The sequence below is a fragment of the Sciurus vulgaris genome (assembly GCF_902686455.1).
Source record: "Sciurus vulgaris genome assembly, chromosome: 9".
Lineage (NCBI taxonomy): Eukaryota > Metazoa > Chordata > Mammalia > Rodentia > Sciuridae > Sciurus > Sciurus vulgaris.
The window spans coordinates 74,907,938-74,929,077 of NC_136469.1; the positions used below are offsets into that span (position 1 = coordinate 74,907,938).

Here is a 21,140-nt window from a genome sequence, read left to right on the forward strand (position 1 = left end):
AATCTTTTACAACGTCAGTTCTACCTCTGTTAGTTATTTTTCTGTTACTATAACAAAATACTGGAGATAATTAACGGAAAAAGAAGAAAGGTTTATTTTGGCTCATCCTATGGGAGATATCAGTCCATGGATCAGTTGGTGCCACTATTTCTGGGCCTGTGGCAAGGCAGCACACTATGGAGGTACATGTGGTGGATGGAGGAAGCTGCTAACCACAGGGTGGAATGAAGCAAAGAGAGACAGGAGAAGTGAATGCCTACTATCCCTTTTGAGAGCATGCCACCAAGGACCTAAGACCTCCCACTGGACCCAGTCTTTTAAAAGTTCTAACACCTTCTAATAGCACCATGGGCTGGAGACCAAGCCTTTGACACTTGGGCCTTCAAGAAACACTTATCCAACCACAGCAAACTTTTGCCAGTATTAGAGCCATCAGTTCCTCTACATGAGCCAAGGTGGTTTTCATTATTCTGTTCCATCTTGTGAAAATGGCACTCCTATAACTCTATTTATAAAAATCCTACATGTATTTTGAGACTTGTTCACATGTCATTTTCTCCATTAAATCTTCCCTGTCTCCCTTGGCAGAAAATAATCTTACTTTTCTTTATTTGCCCCTAACTTTTGGCAAAATCTTTCTCTTACAGGTCTTATTGGACTCTTCTTCCTAAAGTTGTTGGAGTATAATTTTCCACTGTGTGATTCTAACGCAGGGTATCTACAGATGATGCATAGGGAAAAGCTGAGATTGCCATTGATGATCTTCCAGAAGTTTGGGCTAAAAGCAAAAGTCTAACAACAGTACGTTATATTTATCCTCATTGAAAATTTGACAGTGAAGTTTGGGGGTTAAGGTGCAATATTTTTCTGTGAGCTATAAGCTAGATTGTACAATTCATGCTTTCCTGTGGGGTATACTTGGAGAGATATGATAACAATAAACAGGCTAATAAAATAATTTTCATATTCAAGCCTCACCAGCAAAACCCACAGCCACTCCTGTATCCTAAACCTCTCTTTTCCTCAGAAGACTCCTTGAGGGACTCTGGCATCATTTCCGTGATATCCCCCACTGTTCTTTTCCTCCTTTTCTGATCTCTGGGTCTTTGATGTTCGCTGTGCATGATGTGCATGATGATTCAAACCACCTTCTCTTTGTCTTCACCTTGTCCTTGCACCTTCCACAAAGTCATTCCTCCTCAGAATGTCTCAGAAAGTTATTTCCCTGTCAACTTGCTTGTTTTTCTTCATCCAGTGTGTTCTGTGCAATCCAGTGCTGGGCCCTCTCTCACTGTATAAACCTGCAAATCAAGGAGCTTACAAACCCCCTATCCAAATTTCTGTAGAGGGTTGAGTCTGAAGACAGTGTGAATATTCCTCCCTGCACACAGTTGGGGGACTGCAGCACTTTGCCTAGTGGCGATTGACCCTGATTATCAGATGGACCTAGGTTTTGTCTTTCATTTTCACCTTTATCCCTTAGTCTTCTTCTTCTAGCATCCTGAGGTGACTTGACTCCTAGCCAGGAAACATAGAACAGGACCCTTTGAGGACCCTCACTTTCATAAGGACAAAGCTGTCAATAGAAGTTTAATTGGTGAATTCCTTGGCATTCACAGGCTTCTTTAGTTATAGTAGTGAGGTTACACTTGACATTTTATTCAACTTTTTGCGACATGAATATACATGCATAGATTACTGTTAATATAATATTTTAACAGGTGATTTTTTAAAAGACTATCAAGTTGTTTTGTTGATGTTGTTTTCTTTTTTTCCCCCAATGCAAATAATATAGTCCAGTGAATTCCTGAAGAACTGGTTTCACTGACCCCCTGCTGCCCTCTAGTGAGTGTCTGGCATATCCCCCAGCATTGCTATCGGCATGAGTAGACCTGGAAAGAAGAGGCAGGTAGAGGGCACCAAGAGAGCTAAAATCAGTTCATAGGGGTTCAGAAAATTCATCTGGCCTCTTGAGATATGCTGGGCTCCAGAAACCCTTCAGACAACTGTGCTCTACTGATCAGATAAAAATAAAACCAGAACAACTCTGAAGATCAAATATGGCATATTCTTACTCATATGTGGAAGCTAAAAAGGTTGATTTCACAGATAGAATGGCGGTCATTAGAATTTGGGGGTGGGGGTATAGAGGGAGGTTGAATGAGGGTATCCAAAACACAGTCAGATGGGAGGAATGAGTTCTCCTTCACAGCACGGTGGGATAACTATATTTTATAGCACTTTATTATTTATATTATAATGAACTAGAAGAGAATAGTTTGAAGGATTCCGACACAAAGAAATGGTAACTGTTTAAGAAGATGAAAATGTTAATTACCTTGATTTGATTACTGTGCATCATATAGCTGTATTGAATCTAATCACACTATACCCCATAAATAGGACAATGAAAAAATAACTTTGAATAACAATAAATTTGGAAGCATAGTTAGAGTTATCTAAGGTCCCAGGAATACACCAAAATGACTTTATTCTTTCATCATTTCTATAGATTAGATCCAGTTCCTTCCTTCCCTCCAATCCTGTCTTAATTTACACCTGTGGTCAATGAGGGGCTTTGGAATTATATTGCAGTTCAGAAAACAGCTCCCAAGCATAAGATTCAACTCAATGTACCCAAAGGCAGGAGCCAAAACTCATGGCCAGAGTGAGCCAAAACTCATGGCCAGTGTAAGCCAATAAATGAATGAAAGGTGGAAAAGGTCTGGCCCTGCCTTCCCTGCCATTTATGAGAACTTTTCTCTCTAAACAGTATGAAAACTTTCGGAACTTGAAAAGTATTGAAGTCACTGAAAAGTTTCAACCACTTTTAAAACACACACACACACACAAACTGAAAAGAAAGCTTATTCAGTTCCCAAGAAATATTTATTAGATCCTTCTGATATTACTTTTTGACCATGCAACTCTGATTTTTAAAATTTTTGGAAATGAGGAAGTAGGGTCTGATTCTTTTCCCATGACTATAAATGAGAATTAGTTACTTATCCCCTAAAATTATATTATAATGACAAAGTTTTGAAATTAGTGATTTCAAGTTTGAAGTCAGTTATAAAATGTTAAAGGTCTAATTTTTAGAAGGTATTTAGGTATAAATCATAATATCCAGTTTTAAAAAATGTATCTCTCTCTATTAAATGTACAGAACAGCTTGCTTACTTTTTGATTATTCTGTGTGCATATGAGACATTTCAATCTAACTAGTAAGAAACAACTTGGTGGATATAAGTATACTATTATCTGTTGGCTACCATAATCTCAAACAGTATTATTTCTGGAGTCATCTTCTGCCAGAAGGATCTGGGAAAAATACTCAACCTAGTGTTAAAATCCCAGCTCAAATAAAATAATGATGGTTGCCTATAGAACAGCATTTTCCCCTGTAGGTCAGTAGTGTTGATTCATGAAAAAGTATATTTGATTTTTAGTAAAATTAAGAAAGAAAACATGCAGTTCAACATCAAGTTCAGTTTGTGAGATAAATGTGTTGCCATTATTTTGTGTTTTGTGACAATCAATACCATATAAGTTCTGATGTCTGGCATCGAAAGCATTTAGAAATTTAATGGCTGAGATAATCAATGGACTTCTTCACCACCGGCCTTCACCTGCTAAGTTTAAAGGTTCTTACTGGGTAATCAAGTTAGCATAAGGAGAGAATTGTCTCCATAAGTATGTTGAAATGGTTAACAAGAAGAAAAAAAAAAGAATTGTATTTTATTATTCTAGAAAAAATGCAACATAAACAACCTTACAGAAAATTGCAGCTGGACAAGTACTTCCTTATGTCTCTGTCAAATGTATGCAAATTGTTCCTTCCTTCATTTGCTCAGGACCTAAAGAATGTTTGTGACTGAAAGACAATTTTTGTCTTCTCTTAAGGCAAAAAATCTGCAGAACTCAAATAGAAGCAATTCATATGAAGACCTTATAGCTGAATAGCACTCTATAGTTACAAAGCTTTTCATATACACCATCTAATTTAATTCTCTAATAACCATGTCAGGTAGACAATAATCATCTCAGTTTTATAGACTGAGGAACCAAAAAAAAAAAAAAAAAAAATTAAACAACTCACTCATTGTCACATGTCTAGCAAATGTTTTTTGGCCAGGACCAAGTTCATTCTTATCTAAGTTTATGCCCTTTCAAGTATTTCCGTTCACAGTATCTGACAGACTTTGAAGGCTTTTACCAATTGCCCATCCTCATATTTATAAATTATCAAGAATTAAACCTAAATATTCCCTGCTTATTACAACTAAAAATTCCATATCTATCCAACTATGATATTGAATTGTTCATGAATTCACATAATTTTAAATGGGACCTTCAAAATTAAAATTGTTTTCTCTACTTTGAGGAATAATTTTTCCCTTTTTGGGAAAGATGCCAAGAATCTAAATATCACTGCAGTTATTCTATAGGGATAATGCATGAGAAAAATCTGCTATGTGCTGTCAATGGAAGTTATAATTTGAAAGTTAAAAATAAGTGAAAGTATGACTTAAGAAGAAAGATATTGCTTAATAAGCACATTTCTAGAAAAACTATTGTCTTTATAGAGGAATGATTGCTGACCTAAAATAAGCCAGGAAAGGGAATATTCCTCTTTTCAAAACCAATTTAACGGACAAGTATTTGAGAAACTATCATCAGTGCATAAAAGCTTATGTGTGAGGCTCACAAATTGCTCAACTGAAATTTTGGCTTCCAAACCTTATTCTGAACAATGTACCAATTCAAATGCCAGGATGATACACTGGCATTATTAAGAGAAATATTTCTTAGCAATGAAATCAAAGGCAGGCCTTAGTATCATTTGGTATGTGCATGAGGTTTTGAAATGAAGGCCCCCCCAAAATAACCACCTTACTATCTGAGGACTATAAATATATATGAATCCCCTCCCCTTCTCAGTTGTATGGATAGTTGTGACATTTCTAATAATACCAAATGCAACATGCCTATGACCCCAAACTAGATGAAATAGAAAAAAGAAAACCTACAATTATTAGAACAGGTTCCTACAACTGGGACATCTCTATACAGCTTACATTTGTGGTTTTATTCTATAATGAGATTTCTAATCAGTCTAACAATAGTTTTAAAAAAGCACATTCATTTTCTTCTTGCACACCAGTGACAAGGAGGTGTTGAAGGGTACCTTATCTTTTCACTCTCTCATCCTCCTGCATCCATTTGTAAACCTTTCCCAAATTAAACATCAGTCAGATAAGTGAAGAATGCTCAATTCCTGTTCCTGAGAAGAATATCCTATTCAACAATGCTGTGAAAATTTGCACTGCCTATCCCTGGCCATACAAATCCTCTGCAATCCTCAGATTCTGGTAGTATTCAGGAGCAAGTATCTCTAGTGCTAGATCAAAACAGAAAATCATAAATCAAGTTTACATTTCTTTAGGACCTTCTTTGTTCCAGGAAAAGTGTCAGGCATATTACACGTTTCTCCTGTAACACACAAGAAATGAACCAAGCAGTTTTAATGAGCATTATTAACCATGCCTTACAGAGAAGATAACTGATGCTCATTGCCTCAAATTGCTCACAGAAAAGAAGGTGCTGAGCACCAGTGTCAGGTTTTAAACTCAGGCCTGTCTCTTCCCATCTCCTATGGTGTTCCCTCCACTTTCCACAGGGTCTCTTTTCTCATCTGTAACAAAATGATGTCTTTCAATATTTAACACCAATTGATGAAAATTTAATGAATGCTAAGTCAAAATCTGGAATAGCATTTGAATTTTTGCAATTTAACAAGGGAGTAACCACAAAGGTGTTTGAATATGTGCTTTGTGGAGTTGGGGTTCTCTATGATGATGGGCTCTGAATGATGATTTTGAAAAGGGGAAGTGATGCTTCCTGATGACACAAGATGTTTTGCAGGTGATGGTTAGTAATGCTGGGATGAGCTGAGTCGTATTTATCCACTTGGTTCCCAGTAACTGCCTAGACTGACGGGACCTGAGTGAGGGCCCAAGACTTGAGGGCGTGCCCTCTACCATTGGCTTATAGGGTAGCAGGAAGCAGTTGTTTAAATCAGAAGCATCTCAGAGCTTATCTTTGGGGCAGAAATGCTTGTTAACATTTGTATGACTGTGGCCCTAGAAAGCCAGTCTCCTTGCCATATCCTTGTAATTTGGAGATTCTGAGCACCAAAAGGAGTGTAGAAAGGGATGAGAGGAGGAGGGATATTGGTTTAATTTATTCATGAAAGAATAGAGTGTCAAATATTGGGCCATAGGCATTATCTCATTTATTTTTAAAGGTAGTTATTATCTATATTCATGATTTCAATCAAACTAGAGAGGTTAAATAATCTACTCAACATTATTCTAGAGACAACCAAGAGTCCAGTCCCATATTTCCTCTTCTTCCCTGTTTGACTATCTAATTCCTATAATGGGTTTTGGTACTAGAAGATATGGAAAGGGGGTGTCCTGGAAGCATTCCTATACAGAAATGTGGGGGTAGTTAATAGGAAATCATAATTTGGTAGTGATAATAATCCAAAGTTCTCTTGTTTTATCCAGCACAGTTTCCTGTTTTATCAGCTGTTAGAAATTTAAAACAAACAAAGAAACCTGGACTGAGAGGCTTCAAGAGCAATTTGACTGTATCTCTTAGTTAAACCATGTAAATCTGCCAATATTTGACCACCTTTAGCCTATAGACCTCAATGTTTCTTATAATCATTCTAATATGTAAATTTTAACATGGATGTGGACATGGTATTTGTGCCAGCTAGTGGGCCAAGATATATTTATGTCATTATAGTTTTGTTTGTAATATCAAAGACTAAAATAACCCAAATATCTGTTAAGAACTGGATAAACAGTTAATGTTAATTTGTACTCATACAGCAAAATACTATGCAACCATTAAAAAGAATAAAATACTGATATAAAAAGGTATCTAAAATAAGTTAGATGAAAAGCAAGATACAAAAAAGAACAATACACTCAATAAATTCTAAGTAATGTGTATATATAAATCTTATTTATTTACAAATAAACATATTATTTGAGTACATACATATGTGTATACAGATTTAAGCAGGGAGACTAGTGATTTGAAGTTAGTAACTCAGTAAAATACCTTTCATGAGTGTTCTTTTGAAGCATTTAAATTTCCTTTAAATTGAATTTAAAGAATCTTGAATTTTCTTGGTGTAGTACTTTAAAAATGATTGTAAAGGACAAACAAAATGCCCTTTGAAAGCCATAACAAAACTGTGTAGAAGGAAGTAGTCATTCTCAGATTTATGTCCTGCAGTGGATCAGGGAAGCAGAACATTTTTGAGTACAAGAAACAAGGACTAGAGATACAAAGAAATGACGAGGGCCAAGTCAATCCCCTGGCTCTGGAAAAAGGGTGTGTAGGAGCCAGTATCCATGATGGGACAATGTAGAAAGCCACGTTGACCCACTCATTTTCCTGTCCCCAGTGTTCCCTGCCAGAACCCTTGTCCTGCCTATAGAACCACAGCTGCTGAATTAAAATTTAGGAATCTCTGACTTCACTACCTAACTAAAGAGATGACCCAAACACTCTATATCACAGTCCCCTGATTTATTTTACCTTAAAACAAAACAAAACAAAACAAAACACTGATCACTACCTGGTATTTCTGAGAATCCTGTCCTTAGGTGATTCTGCCTTTGTGCAATCATCAGAGAGTGTACTTACCCAGACCTAGACGGGAAAGGCCAATTACCTCTCAAGGCCAGCGCAGGATGACATATTGTTTTACAGCTAACTTTCAGCTAACTTTTTTTTTTTTTTTTTTTTTAGTAAGTAGAAGTATACTATAAGGTAACGATAAAAACCATAGTATTGTAAGTGGATAAGTCAGTAACATAGTCATTTATTATCATTATCAAGTATCATACACTGCACATAACTGTATGTGCTATAGTTTTATATGAAAGAGCAGTAGGAGGTCTGTTTATACGAGCATCACCACAAGCATGAGAATAATAGGTTACACTACAACATTTCCATAGCTATCACATCACTAGGTGGTAGGAATTTTCTAGATCCATGATAATCTGATGAGACCACCACCTTATATGACAGACATGTGCATGATCACAGGGTGCATTGACCATATTTGCTTATTTAAAAAATTTCTTCTACCAAAAGAAAATTCCAGAGGTGTTGACATTTCATCTTGTTTCATACTATCTCCCTAAATCTGGAACAGTGCCTGCACCGTCTCTGAAGGATGGATGCATGTCTGGACACAGGCGTGGATGGGTGTATAGATAAGAGAGGGGGTTCTTGCTGCTGCTACTGTTGAGACCACAGAGAGAATGCTCTAAATGAGCTTTTCTTTAAAACTAATACCATACACCATAGTTAAAACTGTATTTGTGGGAGCCATAGTTTTCAACTAACAATAAAATAGAATGCATATTTTGACAATTTGAGATTATCTGAAATTACACCAGTTCTGAAAATTCTCTGATGTGTGGTTACCAGACTTTCATAGCAATTAGTAATATTTTTTTCTCATACCCACATTAACTAGTTTTTGTTTGCAACTTCTTTCCTTTTGGGAGTGGGATAAAGTGGGACTCTTCTAAACAGAACATTGTGGTATATTTATGTAGCTGACCCAGGAACTATTTTCTGAATTCTAAACAATAACTAAGAAGCAAATTTTGAATGTAAAGCTTGTTGAACTGAGGGTGCTTATAGACAAGAATTAAAGGAATCCTTAAAATTCACATTTAGAAATTGACCTAAAAATAATATATTTGGTCTATTTTTCTGCTGCAAGACCTTGTTCTGATGCCAGGGCTGGTTGCCCATAACTGAGCATGTCATTCAATATGGGCTAGAGTCTTTTTCATGGAAATTTTGCAAGGAGCTAAGAAAAAGACCTTCGATACCTCTGTGTACGTGGAGGTGTAACAACATCTCTGAATTGCGTGTGGCCATACTCTGCCGCGCTGAAGGAGAGAGAAGGGCAATTAGTCTGACAAGGGAAAGGAATGATGTAGATGTGCCAGATGTGCCAGAATATGTAAGGACAAGAGCTGGAAAAAATATTCTTGCCTCTAGAGAGACTGTCAAGTTAAGTGTTCTTGTTTATCCTAATATTTGATGGCAATTCCTTGAGGTCTGGGAAATGACAACTGAATTCATATAATATTCTCCTTTCTTTTAAAAACCTCTGTTGGTGTATTATAATTATACATCATAGTGGGATTGGTTGTTACACATTCACACAGGCATATAATAGAATGATATCATCTGGTCAGTTTTCTTTCCTAGTACTACACTTTTCCTCTCTTTCTCTCTTCCCTCATCCCCTTCCTCAACTCCACTGGTTTCCCTGCTATTTTCTTGAGATTCCCCCACCTCACTTTTTTTTTTCTTTCTAACATCCACATGTCACAAAAAGTCCTTGACTTTCTGAGGTTTGTTTATTTCACTTAAAATAATGCTCTCAAAGTTCAACAAATTTCCTTCAATTGACAAAATTTCATTCTTCTTTAGGGCTGAATAAGATTCCATATTTAAGCTAATTTGAGTTGCATTCTGCTACTTATAACCATATCCCCACAAACCACATATGCATATAGGTAAATTTATGCAAATACCCAACTCTTAAAATAGTAATATAATATCAGCAAATATCGCACAATATTTGTAAATATTGTTACCACTTAATTTTCACATCTGAGGAGGCACAGAGCGTTTTAGTACCTGCCAAACCTCACTGTGTGACAACACTGACATTTAAACTCTCTCTGATCATGTTCTGGATATTGGGGAATATACAGACTTCTGCATCACACTTGGGATATAAAACATTTCTTTCTCTAGACATTTTTATTTTCATGTGAGTCTATTTTTTTGCAAAGCTTTCATATATCACATCATATGACTATTAGTTTCTTACTGTTCCTCAAATGCATCTAAAATTTAAAAGATACCCACATTTCATTTATACATTCAAATATTTGACTATTAATCTAGTCTGGATCATACATTCTTCCTACTTGTTAGTTTTCATTATCAGGGACAATGGAATTTAATGTTTTCTCCACTATAAATAAAGGATACAACTTGAAAGCTAAATCACTGCTTTCAATCTTAAAGCAATTCCCAGTCTTCATATATTCGCCAGCTTCTGTGGCATATCAGAATGCTTTCTTAATTTCAGCATGGCATGTATGAGAAGAGGAGTTATGGATTTTTATCATACCATGGAATAAAAATCTTTTAAGAACTGTTAACATCATTTATTCAAAGAAAAAATGATCGCGTAACTTGTTTTTGGTTTGACATCTATAGATGGCCATATCCCACAGAGGCAGGGGATGGCAAAGGTTGTCTAAAAATATGTCAGCAAAGTCCAATGCACTTCAAGTCTTCCCTCTAGGTTGGGTTCATTTAAAACTTGAAGACAAGTGACTGCCTTCCAGGGAACCCCTAGAGGGCAGTATTGCTGTGCATTCTGTACATAAACACTAAAACATTCCGCACACCCAGACAAACCAGGCATGAAAATAAATAGGTCTTCTAGGTTAAAAGTTTAATTGTTTTTGTCTTTTTAAAAAGATACCTGGTTAGTGCTCTTATTTTAAAGTCACTGGATATTTTACAACATCCACAAGTAAATTTTCATCTATCCACAGCATGGGTTATAGACTACTCCATTCTAATAATTCTATTTTTAAAAAATTTAAAAAAATTATTCTTTAAATTCCAAATTTAAATGATAGATGTTCAATTTTTTGGTTTTTAATGCCAGGTTGTAGTGGTTTTGTTTTTCACATGGTGCTTTTTTTCTTTCTTTTCTTTTTTTGGTGGATTTTGTTCCATGCAGGCACAAAAATCATCTCCCAAGATTACCTCACAAATAAGATTTTGTTTAAAAGCTGTGCTAGATCCTTTATCCTATGGAAATGTGTTAATATTGTCACATCTTAAAATGTAACTAAAACCCAAACTAATGCTGAGACAAGAAAAGCAAAAAAATGAAAGTACTTACATTTAAAAAGAAATTCACTCCTGTTGCTCTAGGCATTTCCTTAAAAGTGGAAAGATAATGGTTTTAAATAAAGGGGCAGCCGCTCTAACATGCCATTGTACTGGCATGAATGTGGTGTTAGCCATACACAAATAAGGACCCTGAAGTCCTGTCTTCCTGGTTTCTCTCTAAAATAAGCAACAACCTGAATGCTTCTCCTATCCAGGTTTGTTAGTAAGGGGCACACACAGATATAAAATACAGCCCTGTTCCCAAGGAACTTGCAGTCTATTTGAGAAGTTCAGGTGGGAGATGGGTGATTAAAAAAAAAATGAAGAAATTATAGAGGAATAGCAACAAATACAAGCGCTCTCACAAGAAAAAAAAAATGCATCTGCTAAAAGTGGGTGGTTGAGGAGTTGGTTACTGTGTGATTTCCTGGAGGAGGAGTTGGGCTATAGGATGGGTAAGGGTGGAGAGAGGAAAATGAGGAATAACAATTCTTAGAGAGTTGATCCTGTACTCAAACACAGAGGACTGAATAGCACAATTAAATACATACATCACTAAATGACAATTCTTAAGAAAATAGTAGATTTTCAGACCAACTTGTCCATTACTAGAAATTGTATACCATGTCACAGGGAGGCTCTTAGCCAGATTCCCTAGCTTACCCTCTTTCCCATTTGAAAAAATAAATAAATAAAAATTTTTAAAAAAGCAAAGAAAAAACCAGGTACTAACATTTATTGCTTTCACTACCTCCTTGTAAGCACCCCTAGGAAATTTTCAAAACTATAGAAGTGAAAAATGACATATAAATTAAAAACTACCCTTGATTTTTAACTCACATCAACATACTTTTAACAAATAACTGCACTCATTTTCCGACATGCCTATTTTCTTAGTCTACTGGACCATCAATCTCAAGGAAGGACCTGGTTTTGGCAATGGTAGTTCCTAGCATTGCACTGGGGGACCAAGTAGACATTAGATTAACCAGTGGCACAAGAAAATATACAAATTCTAGCCTCCAATCCATTTCAGTTGGTGGGAACTCTGCTTGCAACAGACTCCTCCAGGACTTTGTTTTGCACAGAGAACCTTCTTCTATGTTTTACACTTAATTTGGTACTCTGAGGCCAGTTAGATCATTTTTAGGTTACTCTGGAGTGCAAGGACTGATTTATTCACTTATGTCTTCCAAACTGCGTGCTATGCAAGCAGGTACATGAGAAGTACTTGTTGCATTTATAAACTTCCCCTTCTCTCCTTTTCCTATTTGAGGTCCAGCTTTTGAAAAATAGAAGCACCGTTACTTGGACCTCACATACATATTTAAAGATTGTTTAGAATTAATCATGGAAAGTATTGAGATGGAAAAGGACAAGAAGGCTTCTGAAAATGGAGGACATATTTTGACTTTTCTAGGAGTTTAAGACTTGCAAATAGTATTCTAATTAATTAGTGGCTAATTTCCTCTAATGACTGGAATACCTACTAGGAATTCTCTAAAATAAAAGCCTTCAAATGGCATGCATGAGGAAAAATCTATTTTTAAAAGACTCAAGAACCACTGAAAAGAAAACAGCTCTACATAATGGAAAACGTCATTAGAGAATATCATTAGAAGAGTAGCATTCAAAAACCAATGTGCTACAACAACTTCTCATTGAAACTTTGTTCAGAGAGTCCTATTGTTGTTTTCTAACACCATTTGGGAAATTCTGTGCACTCGTTATGTAATTTGGCCCTTGTAGCACTCACACAGAAAGAGTAAGGACATGACTAAAATTAAAAACAGAATTCTAAAAATTCATAATTCAGAGGCTATGGGATTCAAAGTCAAACAAATAACCATTCCAAGGAACATAAGCCAGGCTCCCTGCCTTTCCAGGATTGAAGCTTAATGCCAAATATGTTTGAATTGTGGCATTACAAGCAAAGGACTCTGGGGTCTCACAAAATGAAAAGCATTTTTCAAGTGAAAACTGGCTTCCATTTTTTTTCTATGAATATTTGGACAATGCTGAATTCATCTGTGATCATCAAAACAAATACAACAGCACCACTAGAAAAATTGCATTTACAAATGAATGCACTCTTTCAGAGAAAATACTTTTTTTAATATCAAGGATGAAAACATCTATAGAACAATGATTTAATAGTCCTTAGGACTAACAATAGGCCAATATTAAAACTATAGACCCTTAGAAAAGACCCCAGAAGTTAAATAATAGATTAGCTTTCATCCTTAATGGCATACTGCTATGTTATAAGCTATGTTGCAACCTAGTAATTGCTAATTAATGATAAAGTAGTGACATTTTTAAGAGATTTGTTTACTTATATCTAAAGTTAATTTAAGGCTATTTTCATTTAAATTTTGAGATAAGGGGTAAATGGGGGAATAAGGGGTAGAATTAAGGTCACTGTACTCTTAGGCTGACTTGCAGTCAGTCTGACTTGTCAGTCTGTGTATCTTTGTGGTCAGAGAAGAAAAGATTAATTGCTACAGTGACAGCAACAGTAAGTCTCCCCTTCTATATGTGTCTTGTTTCTTTGACCCTTCCAAACACTCAGTGTGAAGTCTTTTAGTCTGCCTCTCAATCTTACCTCTAAGGTCCCCGACACCTTTTATTCTCCTAAACACTTCTTAACAGCAGCTATGTGTTCTGATGTCCATTTAAATGTCATGATGCATCTTCTCCCAGCTAGGTAGCCACATGTGGTTATTCACAACGCTGTCTTCCTATTGTTTCTGTTTCTCAATGAAACTAATTCAGAAAATATCTATTATTGCTTAGAGATTCAGATTTTTCTTATTTTTCTGAGATCTGGAGTCCTTGGTCATGGAATTGAATTTTATATAAGTAGCACTTATTCAGGACTTTGGTCTCCAGGCCTCACATAAACCATGGAGTTTAGAACATTTTAAATGATTTAGACATTCCATGTGAAATTTCAAGCATATTAAACCACAGAATATTTACATTTTAACAAGCTTAAAACAATATTCTAAAGATCACCAAGGTGATAATTTGTTCTTTATAAATGATGCATAAGTTAAAACATTGTTTTATACTTTCTAAGAAATGTACAAATGTATAAGAAATTTATTCCCCTCTACCTAACTTAAAGTAACTCTATTCTTCCCCATTTCCCACCCCATTGTGAATTAGTATTCACATATCAGAGAAAACATTCGGCCTTTGGTTTTTTGGGTTTCGCTTATTTCACTTAGCATGATATTCTCTAATTCCATCCATTTACGAACAAATGTCATAATTTCATTCTTCTTGAAAGCTGAATAATATTCCATCATATATCCATCATATATATATATATCACATTTTCTTTATCCATTCATCTGTTGAAGGGTATCTAGGTTGGTTCCATATTTTAGTGATGGTGAATTGAGCTGCTATAAACATTGATGTGGCTGAGTCATATTAGTATATTGATTTTAAGTCCTTTGGGTATAAACCGAGGAGTGGGATAACTGGGTCAAGGTATGGGAGTAGGAATGATAGAAGAGTGAAGCAGACATTACTACCTTATGTACATATATGACAGCATGACCAATGTGATCCTACAATTTGTATAATCAGAAAAATGAGAGATTACACTCCATTAATGTATAATCTACCAAAATGTATAAATGCATTCTACTATCATGTACAAATTAGAACAAATAAAAAAATTTTAAGAAAGAAATGTATGAGTGATATAAAAATAACATGAAAATAATTACAATAGAGTATATAGAAACATTAGGTAATAGTCCATAATCTGGAGTCACAAATCAGAAACTTGTTACCAATGTCTGTTTCCAAATCTGAAAATTGAACCTAATCAAAGATACCTCTTTGCCTAGTATAGTCAATAAATTAATTCAATATGCAAAAATAACCATTATTCTATCTGTATCTATCTATTTATACATACACACAAATATACTTCATTCTCTTCTGTCTTTACAGTAATTTGGCAATTCCAATATTTATTCAACTCAGAAATTCAGGTTGCCTGTTCCATTGGCTAGTGAGCAAAATCAATCTGAAGCTTAGTTAAATAGACAGGCTGGGTTAACCAGGATTCCTTTTCTTTATTTTTCTCTTCCTTGCACTGTCTTCTGTCCTCCCACATTTTCTCCTAGTTTCCGTGTTGCGTGACAGGAGAGACATCACCAATATCTCAGTTCAATGACTTCCTATCTCTTCTAGAAGAAAGTAGACTTTTGGGTCAGCAGCCAGCTTCTGCCTCCAAGGTTGAGGACAATTGTTACTCTGTACCCTGGTGACCGAGTCCTGCCAAATGGTGGCAGATGGTGCCTTCCCTGCAGATCTAAGAGTCACATGGCAATTGGCCTGGGTGAACGTTCCACTGGCTCCTCTGGGGCTTGTCTATCCCAGCCTACCCGACTTTTCCACTCCCTCCTCTACTTTGGCAAACAGAACATAGACTTAATCACTGTCACTTTTTCCATAATCCCCCTATTGGAAAAAAAAAAAAAATTTAAAGAGTAGATCTTTTATCTGGTTTTGGTCTTTGAACTGCATAATCAGACCACATGAGGAGGTGCAGCTGCCTTGGGAATATGCAACCACCACATAAAACCAGAGGGGAAAGCACCAGTGCCTGCAAAGGAAAGAGTTCTTTAAGAATCTTCTTTCCCCTCCTATGTTTATGGAATGGAGCTGTGGTTTTGTCCAACTATGTACCAAAATATCACTTGACACTGAAATAAATTCGATTTCTTTCTCGTCTCAGCCAGTTTCACCATTGTTGCCCTCCCTCCAGTTCCAAGGAAAGAAAATGGGCCCCATCTGGGTAACTGAGGCATCTCTTCTTCCCATCAGGCTTGCAGCCATCTATCATCTATTTGGTGGGCTTGCCTGTGTCCAAGCTATAGACATGACCATTGAGCCAAACTGAATCTAAAGAGTAAAAGTAGTTCACAGAGAGCAAGAAGTTTCACATACATAATGATATCACTCACCAACTTTGCATTCAGATATTTCTGAAAATGAAAACAAAAGTACTGTGCATTACAAAAACCACAGCTCTTTTTTTTACTTCTGAGTCACTTAATATCACCATATATTTTCTCTAAGTGTTTCTTCTCTTTTTTGTAACAGTGAAACCCACTCTAGCACCATCTTTGGTATGACCCTATTCTGTTTTTTATGGCCTTTTTCTTTATTTTATGCCTAGTGAGACACAAATTCCACCCCTTTGGTGCTAAAGGGAGGAAAAATCTCCTGTTATCTTGGTTTTTCAGTTCTTTCTGAAAGAATGGCCAAAAGAATGCAGAATCCACATCCCTGGCTGATGGACTGGATGTCAAGTAGGAGGAAGAGAAAGGAGTCAAGGATGGTGACCTGAATTCTGTCAAGTCCTGGGGTTTCCATTCAGTTAGAAGCACACTGACCACTTGGAGAAGTAAATGCAAAGAAGAGGGTTCAGAAGACTCAAATTATCAAGGCCCATGGTGCCAGGGAAGAGAAGAAGAACGGTAGGGAAATAAGCAGTTCTTCTGTCCCAAAGCTGGAAAAGTGCAGGAACCACATTAAGAAAATCCATAAACAGAGCAAATTAGGTGCAACATGGCTTATAAATGATCATTTTATTTTCAAGGCTTTAAGAACATCAAAAGGCAATCCACGGTGTTCCCAACAGATCTGGGGCATCCTCCCTGGGGTTAAAGTAGACAGCAAGTAGCTGACAAGGGAATTATTGAAAATTAAGGAGTGAGGATTTTTTTAAAAAACATCCTGGTCTTATAGTATTTATAGCTAACTCTCCAGAGGAAGAAATCCTCCTAACAAAAAATAAAAATAGTACCAAGATAATCCAATAGGAACAAATACTGTGTTCAACACATGGTGTTGGAATAGCTATATATCTACATGCAAAAGAATGAAGGTGGACCCCTTCCTTATACCATATACAAACAGTTAATTTGAAATAAATCATAGACATAAATGTAAAAGTGAAGCTATAAAATACTTAGGAGGAAACATGGAAATAAACCTTTATGACCTTAGACGTTACACAAATGACCAAAGGAAAAAAAAGATTGAATTTAAATTTTCACACTTCAAGGTACCATCAATAAAGTAAAAAGACAACCTATGGCATGGGGAAATATATTTGCAAATTACACATTTGATAGAGTATTTTATATTCAGAACATGTAAAGAAATCTTATAATTCAATAATAAAAATCCCAAATAATCCAGTTGAAAAATAGACCAAAGATGTGAAAAGGTATTTGGGAAAAGAAGATATACAAATGGCCAATAGTACAAGGAAAGATATTCAATATCAGTTAACACTGAGTAAATTCATAGACACTACAATAAAATGCCACTTTATATTCACAAGGGTCTCTATAATAAAACTATAGAAAATAAATTAGATAAGATGATGAAGGAATTGAAACTCTCAGATATTGCTATTGGGGATGTAAATTAATTCAGCCAGTTTGGACAACATTATAGCCATCTCTCAAAGTGTTAAACATAGAATTACAATATGACCTACAAATTTCACTCTTAGAGTTTATACCCAAAAGAATTGCAAACATATGTCCACACAAAATCTTAAACAAGAATGTCCACCACAGTTCACAGTTTTATTCAAAATATCCAAAAAGTGGAAATGGAAAAATATCCACCAATGAATGAATAAACCAATAAAATATGGTATGTCAATATAATGGAATACTATTTGTCAATAAAATTATGCTATAATATGGGTAAACCTTGAAAACAGTGTATTAAGTGAATGAAACCAATCATAAAAACTTTATATTATAGAATTCCATGTATACAAAATGTCCAATATAGGCAAATCTATACAAACAGGAAGATTATTAGTTATTTCTTTCTTGAGACTTGGGTAAAATGGTGAGTGATTGCCACTGGTTATGAGGCTTCTTTTTTGGGTTGATGAGCAAATCCTAAAATTGAGGTATTGATGCTACACGACTGTGTGAATATACAAAATACCATTTAATTTTACACTTTAAATTGGTGAACTGAATATTACATTTCTTGATGAAGTTAAAAATTAAAATAAAACTTTTTCCAATATAATAAGAAAACAGAAGTTAGTGCTTTGCTTCCCCTCACTGAGGTTTATATAAAATAATATACTACCTTTTAAACAAACCCTCTACTTTGTCACCATACATTAACTCATTCACCTTCAAGGTAAATATCCAAGGATCATCATCCTCTATAATAATGCTGCCAGAGTGACCTGGCTGAGCATCATGCTATTGGGTAACCCCAGACTCTTCTCCTCTCCTTTTGTGTGATACCTTAACTTCCTTTGGTTAGTTTCTTGAAGTAAAATTTCATTAAATTTTTACCACTTTATTTTTAAATACATTTAGTTAGGTAGCCTTAACAAACTACTGAAAATACTTTCAAGTTTTGCCTGTCACCACACCCTGCTTCCACACTGACACTGAACCACACTGTGGCAATATTTATGGGACAGATTAGGCAGAAAAGGCTACCTAAACCTCTAGCTGCCTTGGAACACAGCTAGAACCATTATAGTTTGGGCCAGTCTCAACAAGTGTGCGTCTGCCTACATCACCATAGCACGTGGATAAGAGATAAGAACAACAGACAAACCAACTTAAACACTGCTGTTTGGAGTAAGTGTCTGTTCAAAATCTACTTCAGAGGCTCCTTGACTTATAATGGTTTCATATGCTGATAAGTTCACAATATCATAAGTCAAAAATGCATTTAATACACCTAAGTTACTGAGCACCATAGTTTAAGAAGGCAGTACACTGCGAAACACTGGTCTTCTGTCATGTGACTGACTGGGAGGGGCAGCTCCTGCTGCTGCCCAGCATCCCAAGAGATGGTCCCACTGCATATCACTAGCCTAGGAAAGGATCAAAACTCAGAATTCCAAGCACAGTTTCTACCAAAGGCACGTGGCTTTCACATCACAGCAAAATTAGAAAAATTGTGAGTTGGACCATTGCAAATTGGGAACCATTTATACAAATGTTGGAGTTTATGAAGGAAAAATTCCTCATGTCAAATATGAAAACAGTTCCCTATTAACACAATATGTAAATATAACAGGAAATTTTCACCCATAAATGTTATTGCTAGCAACCTACACATACCATATTCCACAAGTATAATACAATCTCACCAATATTTTTGTCAGTGGACAAAATTTTTATGTCTCTGATCATTTTCTGACTATCATCCTAATAAAATAAATTAGAAAAGATAACTTGAATATGAACCCCACGTCACCCTCTTACTAGTTTCATGAAATCAAAACAGTCCTTAAACTTTTTGAACCTAAATTCATCATGTGAAAGACAACAAGGATGGTGAAAAATAAATTTAAAAAATGCACATAAAGGACCTGATCTATATTTAACACAGAACATATCAAATAGTAGCTACTATTATGCTTATTACATTGTCATTACTATACTACTAAAATAAAATGAACTAGGGTTGCTGTGGTCTCACTCTTAAACCTGGCAATACCAATAAAATCAAAGAGAAAATGGAAAAGTGAAAAGACTGTTCAAGTGGTGATTTAAGAATTTACATATTGACCATGATAACCCCTGGTACCTATATTCCTCATCTGTAAAATTAACAAAATTGTTTTTGGAGTTTCTTAACACTTCTACAAAATAAAAAAGGGAGATCTGTTGATTTACATTTTTGTAATCTTTCAAGTTTTTTCACCTTAATTTCAGATTCAAACTGTTTCTTCCAAGGTCATTTATGTTTGGAATATAGTGATGAAAAAAATAATGTAAATCACACAAATGTTAGTGAACATAATATTTTAATAGATTTACATTTTTAACAAAGAGAATGTGTGAGAAACAAGCAACCATTCCTCCTTTGATTATAAAAAAAGACAAATACAGTATGAAGCTTGCATGAATGAACAAAACTTTGCAAACCAAGTGATCTTATCTGATCCGGTTTCTAGGTTTCTCAAAAATGGAAACAAAATGCAAATCCTTCTACTGCAGCTATCGTCAAATTTAATATAGGATATAGATATCCATCTACAATGAAGAGTTGGATCATATAACTTTGCTATGTGTTTTGGTTCTAGATAGTGTATGTGACAGATATCAGGAAATTCCAAGGAGCAACTTTTTATTGTATTTTTTTAAAATAAAACAGAAATATTAACTCTACTTTGGAACACATTTTGAGTTCAAATAGTCCACTAGAAAGTATTATAAAGGAAACATCTCTTGTTGAGGTGCTCAGAAAAAATTATATTCCCCCATTTGATCTTGTTATTTGCAGTTAAAGGTGAAATCTGATTTTATTACGTGGAATCTTAGGATCTCATTTAAAAGTAATCTTCAATATTTATTTGGCCAAGGAGTCCTTGAGATTTATTTTGCTGAAAGAGTGTGACTCTAATTGTTAATTGCCTCAGAGATATATTGTGCTTGTTGGAGGTGCAACCCTGCTTGGCAGACAGGTTATTCACATGGGGGTTCAGTCTCTTACACAGTGGAAGCCTAGCTGCTGAGTGTGAGCCATCTTTCTTCCTTTCACCGTGGATACTTTCCACTGACCCTTTCAGTTCAATTTCATTATATCATCAGTGGGTGCCAAATTCTATGCTCTTTCCTATTTTCAAATAAGCAACCTGAAGGTGAGTATGAATTTGCAAATGCCATGGAAAACAGTTCCAATGTTCAAATAATTGCAAAACTGTAATATTATCATCTCCTTGCTGCTCCTGATTATTTCTAGGGGGGTAGTATTTTCAACCACAGTCAACATACTGAGTCATTGTGCCTGGTTCTTTCTGTGTAATTAAGTCACCGACCATTAAGCTGAACATACAACCTGTTTGCTGCCTGCCATTCCCATGCATAATTAGTTCCATCAGTAGTGGTTTCATCAGTAGCATCAGTGATACCCTTGAGGCTTTGTGTTCCAGACAGCTAATGAAATGGCACTGCTGGCTGCCAGGCAGTACAGAAGGAGCTGTTCATCTCAAGAAAGCAGCCAGCACATCTACTAGGGCCTGCAGGTTAACAATGGGTCATGCAGACTAGGTGGATTTAACATTG

At 35.6% G+C, this 21,140-nt stretch overlaps 1 protein-coding gene across 1 annotated transcript in view; it reads right to left on the reverse strand.

Moving 5' to 3' along the window:
* ARHGAP24 (Rho GTPase activating protein 24) overlaps positions 1-21,140 on the reverse strand; it is a 449,241-nt gene that overhangs the window by 214,353 nt on the left and 213,748 nt on the right. The gene's annotated exons all lie outside the window — the stretch shown is intronic.